The sequence below is a fragment of the Schistocerca serialis genome, chromosome 8 (genome assembly GCF_023864345.2).
Source record: "Schistocerca serialis cubense isolate TAMUIC-IGC-003099 chromosome 8, iqSchSeri2.2, whole genome shotgun sequence".
NCBI lineage: Eukaryota > Metazoa > Arthropoda > Insecta > Orthoptera > Acrididae > Schistocerca > Schistocerca serialis.
In genome coordinates, this window is record NC_064645.1 from 569,925,439 (window position 1) to 569,940,460 (window position 15,022).

Genomic DNA, 15,022 nt, shown 5'->3' on the forward strand with positions numbered 1-15,022 from the left:
GTAGTAGCGCTTATCAATGGGCATCGACGGATGTACCTATATATTTTACAATATTATTTAAGCTGTTAAGACTTTTTAACCGTACATTTAACTGAATCACCATTTTTTTTGATCGATGATAGACACGTATTTAGAAGGGCATTCTATGTTGGGAGACGTTGCCATGCGCCAAACACACTGCTTAAATTTTAAGTTTTGTTATTTTTATTGTCAGTTTTTATTGTTTATAGTTAAATTTGCATAGTTTTGCCCATAAGTTGACAGCTCTGGTAAAAGTTGACCATAGATTGGCGATGTTGCCTACAAGCAACATGCCTTTTATGACCAAATTTATGTACTCCATAAAATATTCAGCGTTGCAACTCACCCTTAGACCTCTACTACCATAAATATACAGATTATTGTGTATCAGAAGATACACAGAGTAAAAAACGTACATTCGCTAACGCGTGGTACCACATGTGCAGACAGTCATACAAAGACTAATTTGGAAGCTTTTTGCTGACAATTTTTTTTCTGTAACTACTAAATATCTCTGGATCACATAGAGCAACTGTCGCTTGCATACATCAATGGCAAAGAAAGGGCCGGAGAGTGTATTCAGTACTCTAACGTACACCTGATTTCTATGATGCTTCAGACCAACATTGCCAAATAAAGAGTTACACGTAAATGAGGTAGTTTTTCAATGCGTCAGAGAACTGCAACTTGACTTCAGATATAGTTTTCTAAATAAAGAAGGGCCTTAGTTGGCCACAGGGCGAATACTGCGTGCATTATTGTATCAGTGAATATAAAACTGTGCTTTGGATGCAAAAACGGAAAAAGAAGCCACTAATTACATACTAAAGTAAGTTCACCTTTCTAGTAAGCAGATTTCAACACTCACGCACAAAACAATTACATAATCTTATTTCACTGTACGTTCGCCTTGAGAACATGCATGTTTTGTCAGACTGTCTTAGGATACAAGATGAGGTGTAAAATGTCGCAGGTACTTGTGTGCAATTGTTACCAAATAAAAGCCCTCTGTTTTTGCGGCAACAGTCCGTTAATCCTTGAGGAATCTATAATGCGTACCCCTTGACGTACTTTATCAGTTTTCGTGACTACCTTTCTGACTTGACTTGCGTTTGTATATTACAGGTTAAGTGTATAATTACTTGCAGCGAACTATGGTAAACATATGTCATCATTCATATGGATTTACATGCAATACTTTATAATATGTAATGAATGTAATTGCATACAACAAAAATAAATCGACAAAATATTAATATCTAGCTTTCTAATCCATTCCATCGCTGTGGTGTTGACATACATAAAAGCATTTCACGTGCCCCTATAGCATCATAAGACGTACTTCTCTCTTAAATGTCTGATAGATTGTTTCGGTGACGGAGAATACTAAGAACAAATCGCACCTTGAGCTCAGTGTTGATTTGCTTGTTGTTAAGGTGAAACGCTCAAACCTCGCTCTTACTGGTACTGGACTTCAGTCTCCATTTTTTGAAATGTAAGTGCCACTAAGTCCACTGTTAGCGTTCCCCCTGACTGAACAAGCTCTTTTGACTGACATCAGAGCGATATCGTCTTCATGAAAGAACTTCCTTGAAGGTGTTTTTGGAAGGTCAAAAATATTAAGGCTGAACAGCAGAGGTGCAAAAACTGAGCCCTGTGGCAGGCCGTTATTTAATTTCCTTATTGAGCTTCTATTTTCACCCAAGTCAACGTGAAAGAATCGACTAGTTATCATGTTGTTAATAAAAGATGCTGTTGTTCCGCAGTTAATTACTTTCAGTAATTTGTAAATCATCCCTTCCATCTAGACCAGTGGTGGCCAAGATTTCGGCTTGCAGGCCAAAGTGCTCAGTCTCTCTTTACATTTTCACCACCACCATGCCGCACTGTCTGGGCGAAAGGAACGGGAAGAAGTGAAAACAGCGATCGCGGCGCATTTAAGTTGTAGTATAGTTGTCCTGCATACAACTTGGTTTTTTGTTTCACGTTTCTCAGCTACACAAATTACAAGCAAAACAAATTTTCAGTATTAATTAATAATTATTGGCTCGCTGAAGACATGATTTTTATCAGGTACAAACTGTCGGCATATGGAGAGACGCAGGTAATTTCAGAGTTTGACACTCAGAGTGACATGCAATCATGACTGGTTTAGTTTCATAACTCTAAGAAGGCCTTTGACACAAATATGTTGACCGGAATATTGTAGTATTTCCAATACTTGGAAAATCTACCTGAGAAAAGCATTGTAGATGTCCTCGAGAGTTTTAACGTAAAAAGATTTTTAATTAAAATTGGGATTACCTTGCAGGTCAGTCAGTTACACCGTTCATACGCAGGGGCGCTCTCAACTGAAACGGCAAACGGTCCCGAAAACAGATGTAAGGTTGACATGTTCTCAAAACATTTATACAGCTATCGTTGTAATTCTTGCAAGGCCACAACGAATCCTTCGTACCTCGCGCTTTCTTTAACGCCAGTGAGTTTAGGGAACCGGATTGTCTTTGTCAGAATGTGTCCCTTCTACAATGCAATTTTCTTTTTAAATGCATCCCCATCAAATCAGAAAGAAGTTACCTTTCAATATCTTACGGTGAGGAGTGTGCAGTCAAGTCTACTTAAAACGCAAAGTATGCAATCCATTACGGATGTTGTAATTTTCTTTCTTGCACTCCTTTCTCCTTCACAAATTCAACAATAGCTAGAGTTAAATCGAAAAATAGTTCCAGGCATGCCTCTTGACTTAACCAACGTACTTTTCAGTAATATGTGAAGTCTCCCTACTCTTCGTGCATTTCCGTTGAAATCTGTTGCAACTGGAAAAAGAATAATGGGTGCGAGTTCAGAAATTTTACTATGCGTACCACCAATTTCTTCAAGAGCTCCGTGCCTGAAAAGTTAGCAGATAGTGTTTTTGACATACAGAACAATGAATCCCATCTGTCGTTTGTTGCAATTTTTTGCTCTTTCATTATCTTCTAAAAGTTTAAATTCTTTCTGTACGGTACTATAATATCGTTTTGTTCAAATAAGCAGTACCCTTCGCTTATGCGAAATCAGAATTCTCATCTCTCTCTTCTGTCATTCCAATTTATTTTAAAGGATTAAGGCGACATGTCGCTAGACTGCCTCTTTTTGTGCAAAGAGCCCTGGGCCTGTGAATGTCGATACCACGAACAAACAGCGAAGGTAAACAGCGCTGACACCATGATTCTGTCGAACTCAAAAAGTTGTGCCGACAGCAAAATGCTGCACCGCAAAGCTAACAAGAGAACCGTACGTACTTGACCTCACAGATTTGATTTATGTCGATAGAGTGTGTAGTGCACGGCTAGGACTTCAACTTACGTAAAGAGGAAGGTGCAACTCTCAACCGTTTTCAGAAAATTGAGGTTGAAAGTTTTATGCGTGCGTGTATATACTGTTGTGTGGCTACTAACAGGCAATGAGTCCGTAACCAAGTCCTTAGGTGGTTAATTTTACAATCTCAAGGTCTCTGGATGGAACCTCGCTGCTGGTGCTTTTTTTTTTTATTCCCACGTAACTCCAACAACAGATTAATTACGGCTGTCCAAATTTTCAGTACTTAACGATTCATTTATTATTTCCATAATATTTATCCTGAAAAATAGGAAAACAAAATATTTTTGTAAGGACATTGGAAATAAAAAAGGATACACGTCCATTTTGAATGAAGTCAGTGTAGTCTTTTTATTGACATTACTGTACCTACATTTGTGACACGTATGGAGCACTGCACGAATCACGACGATACTGATAGTAAAACTATAGAAAATGATAATTATTATGGAGTACAGCACACGTAACGAACGCGGAGTTTTTTCATGACCATGGTTTTTTCGGTGTTTCTACTGCAAAAAGACTTGGTTTACGTTCATGAATGGCTCTCAGTCATCACGCGGTTTCGCAACTTACCACACATACCTGATCATATCACCGAATATTGGTGTAGGCCACTGATCGCGTACGATTGATTGAATTTTAATCCAATCTTCTCTTGAAGCTATCTCTCTATTATGTTTGATGATGTACTAGCAATTTTGTAGGCACTTTATAAGGTTTTTCACCTGCTTATGGAGATAAACGTCGCAGGGGTGCCTCAAAGGAGTATATTTTGGAGGAATTACTTTAATGCTGCACATTGGCAGACCCTCTGTATCTTGAAAAACTGCGTCGTACAAAACCAGGATCGTTTGCTCTCCCCATGAATCGACGAACAAAAGAAATTGTTCTTCTTTCATGTATGGCTTCAAGACATCAATTAGAAATTTTCTGTATGGTACTGTTGTGAGTTTGCCGGACTTTGAAGACGTTTTCATAACGTTTTTATATTTCCAGAATGAGATTTTCACTCTGCAGCGGAGTGTGCGCTGATATGAAACTTCCTGGCAGATTAAAACTGTGTGCCGGACCGAGACTCGAACTGGGGACCTTTGCCTTTCGCGGGCAAGTGCTCTACCAACTGAGCTACCCAAGCACGTCTCACGCCCCGTCCTCATAGCTTTACTTCTGCCAGTACCTCGCCTCCTACCTTCCAAACTTTACAGAAGCTCTTCTGCGAGCCTTGCAGAACAAGCACTCCTGAAAGAAAGGATATTGCGGAGACATGGCTTTTTTATATTTGTGTGCGTACTCATCAGCTGCTTTTCGCACCCTTGGTTCAAATGAGCCGTTGGTCTCTTGCAAGCAAACGAAGACCGTTGGTAGTAATTTTCCAGATAAGGTGACATCATATTGTGCGGTATGCGATCTGTCACCGTGTGCACATCCTTTCGCTGCACAAGAACCATCTTTGTTCCGCGTTCGACGAGAGTTAGGTCGTAAGTTGATTGACGTTGGCACCCTACAACAAATATTCATAAGTTAGCATCGTAAGTTTTTTTTTTTTTTTTTTTTTTTTTTTTTTTTTTTTTTTTTTTGAGTCGTCATTCTTGTGAATTATTCTCCTGTGCGAACCTTTTGATCTCAGAGTAGCACTTGCAGCCTACGTCATCTGTATTACTGTACAGTTTTTGCCCTCTACATATGTCTTCTTCTACAGTTTTTTCCCTCTACAGCTTCCTCTCGTACCATGGAAGTCATTCCCTCATGTCTTGACAGATGTCCTGTCATCATGTCCCTTCTCCTTAACAGAGTTTTTCACGTATTCCTTTCCTCTCCGATTCTGCGCAGAACCACCTCATTCGTTACCTTATCAGTCCACCTAATTTCCAACATTCGTCTGTAGCACCACATCTCAAATGCTTCGATTCACTTCTGTTCCGGTTTACCCACAGTCAATGTTTCACTACCATACAATGCTGTCCTCCAAACGTACATTTTCAGAACATTCTTCCTCAAATTAAGGCCTATGTTTGATATTAGTAGGCCTCTCTTGGACAGGAATGCCCTTTTAGCCTCTGCAAGTCTGCTTTTGATGTCCTCCTTCCACCGTCCGTCATTGATTATTTTGCTGCTTAGGTAGCAGAATTCCTTAACTTCATCTACTTCGCGACCACCGATCCTGGTGTTAAGTTTCTCGCTGTTCTCATTTCTAGTACTTCTCACTAACTTCGTCTTTCTTCGATTGACTCTCAGTATATACTGTGTAGTCATTAGACCATTCCGTTCAACAGATCATGTAATTCTTCTTCACTTTCACTCAGGATAGCAATGTCATCAGCGAATCGTATCACTGATATCCTTTCACCTTGAATTTTAACTCCACTCCTGAACCTTTCCTATATTTCCGTCATTGCTTCCTCGTTGTACAGATTGAACAGTAGGGGCTAAAGGCAACATCCTTGTCGCACACCCTTTTTAATACGAGCACTCCGTTCTTGGTCGTCCACTCTTATTATTCCCTCTTGGCTGTTGTACGTATTGTATATGGCCCGTCTCCCCCTATAGATTACCTCCACTTTTTTCAGAATTTCGAACATCTTGCACCATTTTACATTTTCGAACGCTTTTTCCAGGTCGGCAAATCCTATCAACATTTCTCGATTTTCTTTAGTCTTACTTCCGTCATTAACCACAACGTCACAATTGCCTCTCTGCTGCCTTTATCTTTCCTAAAGCCAAACTGATTGTCATCTAACATATTCTCAATTTTCTTCTCCATTCTTCTGTATATTATTCTTGTCAGGAACTTGGATGCATGAGCTGTTAAGCTGATTGTGTAATAATTCTCGCACTTGTCAGCTCTTGCAGCTTCGGAATTTTGTGGACGATATTTTTCCGGAAGTCAGATGGTATGTCGCCAGACTCATACATTCTACACATCAATGTGAATAGTCGTTTTATTGCCACTTTCCCCAATGGTTTTAGAAATTCTGTTGGAATGTTGTCAATTCCTTCTGCCTTGTTTGACCTAAGTCCTCCAAAGTTCTCTTACATTCTGATTCTGATACTGGATCCCCTATCTCCTCTAAATCGACTCCTGTTTCTTTTTCTATCATCTCAGACAAATCTTCCCCATCATAGAGGTCTTCAATGTACTCTTTCCATCTATTTTCTCTCTCCTCTGCATTTAACAGTGGAATTCCCGTTCCACCCTTGTTTTTAATTCCACTGAAGTCTGTTTTGACCTTCCTCTATGCTGAGTCTGTCCTTCCGACAATCACTTCTCTCTCGATTTCTTTACATTTTTCGTGAGCCATTTCGTCTTAGCTTCCCTGCACTTCCTGTTTGTTTCATTTCTCAGCGATTTATATTTCTGTATGCTTGAATTTCCCTTATCGTTTTTGTACTTCCTTCTTTCATCTATCACCTGAAGTATTTCTTCTGTTACCCATGGTTTCTTCGCAGTTACGTACTTTGTACCTATGTTTTTCTTTCCAGCTTCTGTGATGGCCCTTTTCTCAGAGATGTCCATTCCTCTTCAACTGTACTGCCAACTGAGCTACTCCTTATTGCTGTATCTATAGCCTTAGAGAACTTCAAGCTTATCGCGTCATTCCTTTGCACTTCCGCGTCCCACTTCTTTGTGTATTGCTTCTTCCTGACTAGTCTCTTTAACTGCAGCCTACTCTTCATGAGTACTACATTGTGATCTGAGTTTACATCTGCTCCTGGGTAGGCCTTACAATCACGTATCTGATTTCATAATCTCTGTCTCACTATGAAGGAATCTAACTGATATCTTTCAGTATCACCCAACATTTTCCAAATATACCTCCTACGCTTGTGATTCTTTAACAGAGTATTCGCTATTACTAGCTGAAATTTATTACAGAACTTAATTAGTGCCTTTCGTTTGGACAATGTTCACGGAAATCAACGCACGAAGTCAATTGTGTTTTGGCTTTGGCTTTTGCATTCCCTCATAACGAGGGTGAATATGAAATAGTACGTAATTCATATTCCTCAGGAACTGAAGCAGGAAGACTACGTCAAAAGTAAAAATTATTCTACGGCAATGCTACAAAACATAGAGCAAGAAACATTTGCAGCACTTCTCATTTTTAGCGATGGGGCAACCTTCCTCATAAGTAACAATGTTGAATAAGGGGTTCAGAAAATCCTTCGAGTGTAACAGAGCGTCAGTATGACTCACAGAAAGTAAATGTTTGTGTACAATGCCAGCACAAAAGCTGTACGTCCAGTTATCTTCATTGAGCTATGAGCTTCTACAAACATTTACCTTGACATGCTCGAGCAATGGCTAATTCCACAGCTTGACATGGATTCCTCGGATTATAATTTACGCCGATATGGAACACTTCCACATTGTGGCAAAGGAGCTTTGCTCATTTTTAAACGAACGTCTACGAAACCGTTGGGTGGATCACAGTGGAATGACGATGTTGTAGTCTGCTTTCGGCTACCTAGATCTACGAACTTTGACACTTATAGATTTCCTTTTATGGAATTGTGTGAACGGCTCTGTGTATGATCCTCCTTTGCCGAAAACTACTGGAGAACTCAAAATGCGCATTTCTGTTGCGCTCACTTAGTTGGCACCACATATGCTTCAGAATATGTGGCGTGAAACTGATTATCGCTTAGATGTGGCCGCTGTGATGAAGGGGAGTCGTATGGAGATTTATAAAATATATGAAAGACTGATCTTACTTTTACATTGCCGGCCGGAGTGGCTGAGCGGTTAAAGGCGCTACAGTCTGGAACCGCACGACCGCTACGGTCGCAGGTTCGAATCCTGCCTCGGGCATGGATGTGTGTGATGTCCTTAGGTTAGTTAGGTTTAAGTAGTTCTAAGTTCTAGGGGACTTATGACCACAGCGGTTGAGTCCCATAGTGCTCAGAGCCATTTGAGCCATTTTTTACTTTTACATTCCCTGTATTAATTTATCACTTTTGTAATCGCTGCATTAATTTTGAATTACTCTCTGTGCGGGGTGTTTCACAGTGTTTGCATCCCACAGCTGGGGGAGATAGATCGCGTCTTGGGGAACAAATTTTGTTAGAGATAAAATGTTTGGTGACGCTTCACTCTGCCGCTAGACGTCCTTTAATATTACTGCTGTGCCTGTATTGTTTCGAACTACGATCCAATGTTCATGTTCACGCATGTATGTCCGAAGGAATAGGCACTGCAGCGACTATAGATCTTATGAAATCCAAGAAATGTATTTGCAGTTGCAAATGTGGACAACCACCAGTTCTATAATGGAATCACGACAATGGACCTTTGAGCGGGACTAGGACTTGAATGCGGATTTTCCGCTTATCGCGTGCGATCGCCTTAACATTAGGCTATCCTAGCACCGCTCACGGCTAGATGCAAATCTTCATATGTCGTAAGCCCTGTGTCTATGATCTAACGTAATAATACAGGCGCGGCAGTATCGTATTTATACGCTGACACCGGGCAAGCGGCTTTCAAGTAAAATGTCTCCCCTGTGCGGGAATATACACTACTGGCCATTAAAATTGCTACACCACGAAGATGACGTGCTACAGACGCGAAATTTAACCGAGAGGAAGAAGATGCTGCGATATGTAAATGATTAGCTTCTCAGAGCATTCACACAAGGTTGGCGCCGGTGGCGACACCTACAACGTGCTGACATGAGGAAAGTTTCCAGCCGATTTCTCATACACAAACAGCAGTTGACCGGCGTTGCCTGGTGAAAATTGTTGTGATGCCTCGTGTAAGGAGGAGAAATGCGTACCATCACGTTTCCGACTTTGATAAAGGTCAGATTGTAGCCTATCGCTATTACGGTTTATCGTATCGCGACATTGCTGCTCGCGTTGGTCGAAATCCAATGACTGTTAGCAGAATATGGAATCGGTGGGTTCAGGAGGGTAATACGGAACGCCATACTGGATCCCAACCCCTCTCCCAAGGTGGTTTCCGCCAGCTCCCTCTCCCTGATGATGTCCTCGTCCCCTCCATCTACCCCTCCTATCAACTTTGACCCTGCCCCCCCTCCCTCCTGGTGTCCTTTCCCTGCGGCACCCTCCCTCCTTTCTCTTCCCTTCCCTTCTCTCTCCTTTTCCCCCATCCCCTCCCTCCACCCCTCTTCTTCCGGGCTTCCCCTCCCCCTTCCTCTCTCCCCCCTCTTTCCCCAGCCCGTGGCGTCCCTGCTCTCCCCTCTCGCTTTCCCTCTCCCCCTCCTCCTCCTCCTCCTCCTCTCTTGGCAGGTCCCCGGACTCGCACACGCATCGTGAACTTTCGCGCGCCGGAGATCATCGCCCTCGGATTAGTGTCTGTGCCGTCGTGTCTGTGCCTCAGTGTTTTTCGCCGTCCACGCTCCTTCGTTCACGTGTGTCATCTACCTCGTCAGTGTTTGTGCCCAGTGCCGACGGTTTTTCTTGTTTGTGTCGTCAAGTGTGAACGGCTTCATGTTTTTTAACTATTGTATCTCCTGTTTTTTAACCGCCATTCTGTTACTTGTCTGTCTCCCTTTCTTTTTTCTTGTACTGCTTATGGCTGAAGAGCGGAGTACACTGTTCCGCTGCCAGCCCACCTTGTATGGGGTGTCCAAATTACAATAAAGAAAAAAAAAAAAAAAAAAAAAACTGGATCCCAACGGCCTCGTATCACCAGCAGTCGAGATGACAGGCATTTTATCCGCATGGCTGTAACGGATCGTGCAGCAACGTCTCGATCCCTGAGTCAACAGATGGGGACGTTCTGTTTACAGCATCATGATGGCCGCATTCTTGTTTGGCGACATCGCGGTGAACGCACATTGGAAGCGTGTATTCGTCATCGCCATACTGGCGTATCACCCGGCATGATGGTATGGGGTGCCATTGGTTACACGTCTCGGTCACCTCTTGTTCGCATTGACGGCACTTTGAACAGTGGACGTTACATTTAAGATGTGTTATGACCCATGGCTCTACCCTTCATTCGATCCCTGCGAAACACTATATTTCAGCAGGATAATGCACGACCGCATGTTTCAGGTCCTGTACGGGCCTTTCTGGATACAGAAAATGTTCGACTGCTGCCCTGGCCAGCACATTCTCCAGATCTCTCGCCAATTGAAAACGTCTGGTCAATGGTGTCCGAGCAACTGGTTCGTCACAATGCGCCAGTCACTACTCTTGATGAACTGTGGTATCGTTTTGAAGCTGCATGGGCAGCTGTACCTGTACACGCCATCCAAGTTCTGTTTGACTCAATGCCCAGGCGTATCAAGGCCGTTATTACGGCCAGAGGTGGTTGTTCTGGGTACTGATTTCTCAGGATCTATGCACCCAAATTGCGTGAAAATGTAATCACATGTCAGTTCTAGTATAATATATTTGTCCAATGAATACCCGTTTATCATCTGCATTTCTTCTTGGTGTAGCAATTTTAATGGCCAATAGTGTACATAATGGATGTACGAATACAGGTTGTAGACACATGGTTGACGACATATGAAGGTTTAGTTCGGGCCGTGAGTCATGATTGGATAGCCTAATGATTAGGCGACCACACGCGATAAGTAGGAAATACGGGTTCGAGTCCCGATCTTCCTCAAATCTTTATTGTCGTCATTCCATATGCAGCTGATAGTTACCCATATTCGCAACTTCGAATTCATTTGTTGTAATCCTTTAATGTTGTTTATACCCCTGAGGGGCGGAAGGGTGTAGGCACTCAGCAAAATGAGTATGCAGGGTATGTTGCCTGTAATTCAGTCATCTGTAGCGCATGAAAGGGGGTAGACTGAACCAATTTAAGTTCTTGATTCACTTTTAAAATATCTTTTTCGGCTTAGAGACACACACTCTTAAAGTTTTATTGTTGAAAGTCACTCTGTTAGTTTGCTCGGGTAGGTCATATGCTATTCCATGAAGTCTCGTCGTCCAAGGGCCGGTGAGTACTGAAGGACGTCCAGCTTCGCCGTAAAGGCGTGAGCGAACATTCTCTGGAATGAAAATTGTTTCCCATGACGAGATCTATCGAACCTACATGTCTGACGCAAAGACTTCCAATTTCCAGTATATATTCTGTGTCTCGTGATAAAACTGCTTCCGATTTGTTTCTTCGTTACGTTTCAGACCCCGCTGATAGCTTAAGCTGAAGTGGGTAGAAGAGTATAATTAAAAATGAAAGATCAAAAAGGAAAATTACATAACACATTACATTTAAATCGAGGAATGGACGTATGCGGGTACTCAGCACAGCACTTAATCTTCCAGTACGTACTTCTAGAGAGCGTGGCAGGAAAACGAAGTATTTCAATTAGTCTTTAAAAGTGAAATGAAATTATTGACAACACTGAATGTTTGTCATATGTTTCAGGTTGTTGTTGTTGTGGTCTTCAGTCCTGAGACTGGTTTGATGCAGCTCTCCATGCTACTCTATCCTGTGCAAGCTTCTTCATCACCCAGTACCTACTGCAACCTACATCCTTCTGAATATGCTTAGTGTATTCATCTCTTGGTCTCCCTCTACGATTTTTACCCTCCATGCTGCCCTCCAATGCTAAATTTGTGAGCCCTTGATGCCTCAAAACATGTCCTACCAACCGATCCCTGCTTCTAGTCAAACTGTGCCACAAACTTCTCTTATCCCCAATCCTATTCAATACCTCCTCATCAGTTACGTGATCTACCCACCTTATCTTCAGCATTCTTCTGTAGCACCACATTTCGAAAGCTTCTATTCTCTTCTTGTCCAAACTAGTTATCGTCCATGTTTCACTTCCATACATGGCTACACTCCATACAAATACTTTCAGAAACGACTTCCTGACACTTAAATCTATATTCGATGTTAACAAATTTCTCTTCTTCAGGAACGATTTCCTTGCCATTGCCAGTCTACATTTTATATCCTCTCTACTTCGACCATCATCAGTTATTTTACTCCCTAAATAGCAAAACTCCTTTACTACTTTAAGTGTCTCATTTCCTAATCTAATTCCCTCAGCATCACCCGATTTAATTTGACTACATTCCATTATCCTCGTTTTGCTTTTGTTGATGTTCATCTTATATCCTCCTTTCAAGACACTGTCCATTCCGTTCAACTGCTCTTCCAAGTCCTTTGCTGTCTCTGACAGAATTACAATGTCATCGGCGAACCTCAAAGTTTTTATTTCTTCTCCATGGATTTTAATACCTACTCTAAATTTTTCTTTTGTTTCCTTTACTGCTTGCTCAATATACAGATTGAATAACATCGGGGAGAGGCTACAACCCTGTCTCACTCCTTTCCCAGCCACTGCTTCCCTTTCATGCCCCTCGACTCTTATAACTGCCATCTGATTTCTGTACAAATTGTAAATAGCCTTTCGCTCCCTGTATTTTATACCTGCCACCTTCAGAATTTGAAAGAGAGTATTCCAGTTAACATTGTCAAAAGCTTTCCCTAAGTCTACAAATGCTAGAAACGTAGGTTTGCCTTTTCTTAATCTTTCTTCTAAGATAAGTCGTAAGGTTAGTATTGCCTCACGTGTTCCAACATTTCTACGGAATCCAAACTGATCTTCCCCGAGGTCCGTTTCTACCAGTTTCTCCATTCGTCTGTAAAGAATTCGGGTTAGTATTTTGCAACTGTGACTTATTAAACTGATAGTTCGGTAATTTTCACATCTGTCAACACCTGCTTTCTTTGGGATTGGAATTATTATATTCTTCTTGAAGTCTGAGGGTATTTCACCTGTCTCATACATCTTGCTCACCAGATGGTAGAGTTTTGTCATGACTGGCTCTCCCAAGGCCGTCAGTAGTTCTAATGGAATGTTGTCTACACCCGGGGCCTTGTTTCGACTCAGGTCTTTCAGTGCTCTGTCAAACTCCTCACGCAGTATCTTATCTCCCATTTCGTCTTCATCTACATCCTCTTCCATTTCCATAATATTGTCCTCAAGTACATCGCCCTTGTATAAACCCTCTATATACTCCTTCCACCTTTCTGCTTTCCCTTCTTTGCTTAGAACTGGGTTGCCATCTGAGCTCTTGATATTCATACAAGTGGTTCTCTTCTCTCCAAAGGTCTCTTTAATTTTCTTGTAGGCAGTATCTATCTTACCCCTAGTGAGACAAGCCTCTACATCCTTACATTTGTCCTCTAGCCATCCCTGCTTAGCCATTTTGCACTTCCTGTCGATCTCATTTTTGAGACGTCTGTATTCCTTTTTGCCTGCTTCATTTACTGCATTTTTATATTTTCTCCTTTCATCAATTAAATTCAATATTTCTTCTGTTACCCAAGGATTTCTATTAGCCCTCGCCTTTTTACCTACTTGATCGTCTGCTGCCTTCACTACTTCATCTCTCAGAGCTACCCATTCTTCTTCTACTGTATTTCTTTCCCCCATTCCTGTCAATTGTTCCCTTATGCTCTCCCTGAAACTCTGTACAACCTCTGGTTCTTTCAGTTTATCCAGGTCCCGTCTCCTTAGATTCCCACCTTTTTGCAGTTTCTTCAGTTTCAATCTGCAGTTCATAACCAATAGATTGTGGTCAGAATCCACATCTGCCCCTGGAAATGTCTTACAATTTAAAACCTGGTTCCTAAATCTCTGTCTTACCATTATATAATCTATCTGATACCTACTAGTATCTCCAGGATTCTTCCAGGTATACAACTTTCTTTTATGATTCTTGAACCAAGTTTTAGCTATGATTAAGTTATGCTCTGTGCAAAATTCTACAAGGCGGCTTCCTCTTTCATTTCTTCCCCCCAATCCATATTCACCTACTATGTTTCCTTCTCTCAGGTAGGTACGTTATTTTCTGAGGTAGAGCGCTGGAGTGGACCTGAACGTGCTGTGGCTCCGAAGGCCTGTTACAAAAATGGCGACCTTTTTACTACTGCTAGACTAGAATACCATCATCATTTCAAAATTAGACGGACAGACGAAATTGTCCTGTACCATCGGCATATGCAGTCAGGTTATGGATGAAAAACTTTGATGCAACAGGAAGTGCGCAAAGCTTACAGGAACGGACGGAGACGTGCAAAATGTTGTAACCAACAGTCTAAAGCGTTCTCTGAGATAAACTGCCGCAATAGTGGGAATGTTCGGTCGTAGTGGTACAGAATTTTACAGAATGATTTAAAGCTGCAACCGTACAAGACACAGGTTGTGCAACAGGTAAATGAAAGTGATTACGAAAAGCTAATGACTCTGTCTGTCGAACTGTCGACTAAAATTAGGGTTCAAATGGTTCAAATGGCTCTGAGCACTATGGGACTTAACTTCTGAGGTCATCAGTCTCCTAGAACTTAGAACTACTTAAACCTAACTAACCTAGGGACATCACACACATCCATGTCCGTGGCAGGATTCGAACCTGCGACCGTAGCGGTCGCACGGTTCCAGACTGAAGCGCCTAGAACCGCTCGGGCACAGCGGCCGGCTAAAATTAGGTACTATGAAGGTTTCTTAAATTTGCTATGGGTGAGTGACTATGTACACTTTCATCTCAGGGGCTATGTCAGAAAACCAAACTACCATTAGCGATGCGAGGATAACCCTAACGAACTCCTTCAACGTCCCTCACACAACTAGGAAGTCACAGTGTGGTGCGCTGTCCCTTCAGTGGACAGAATCCGCCCTTCATTTTTTGAGGATGCATA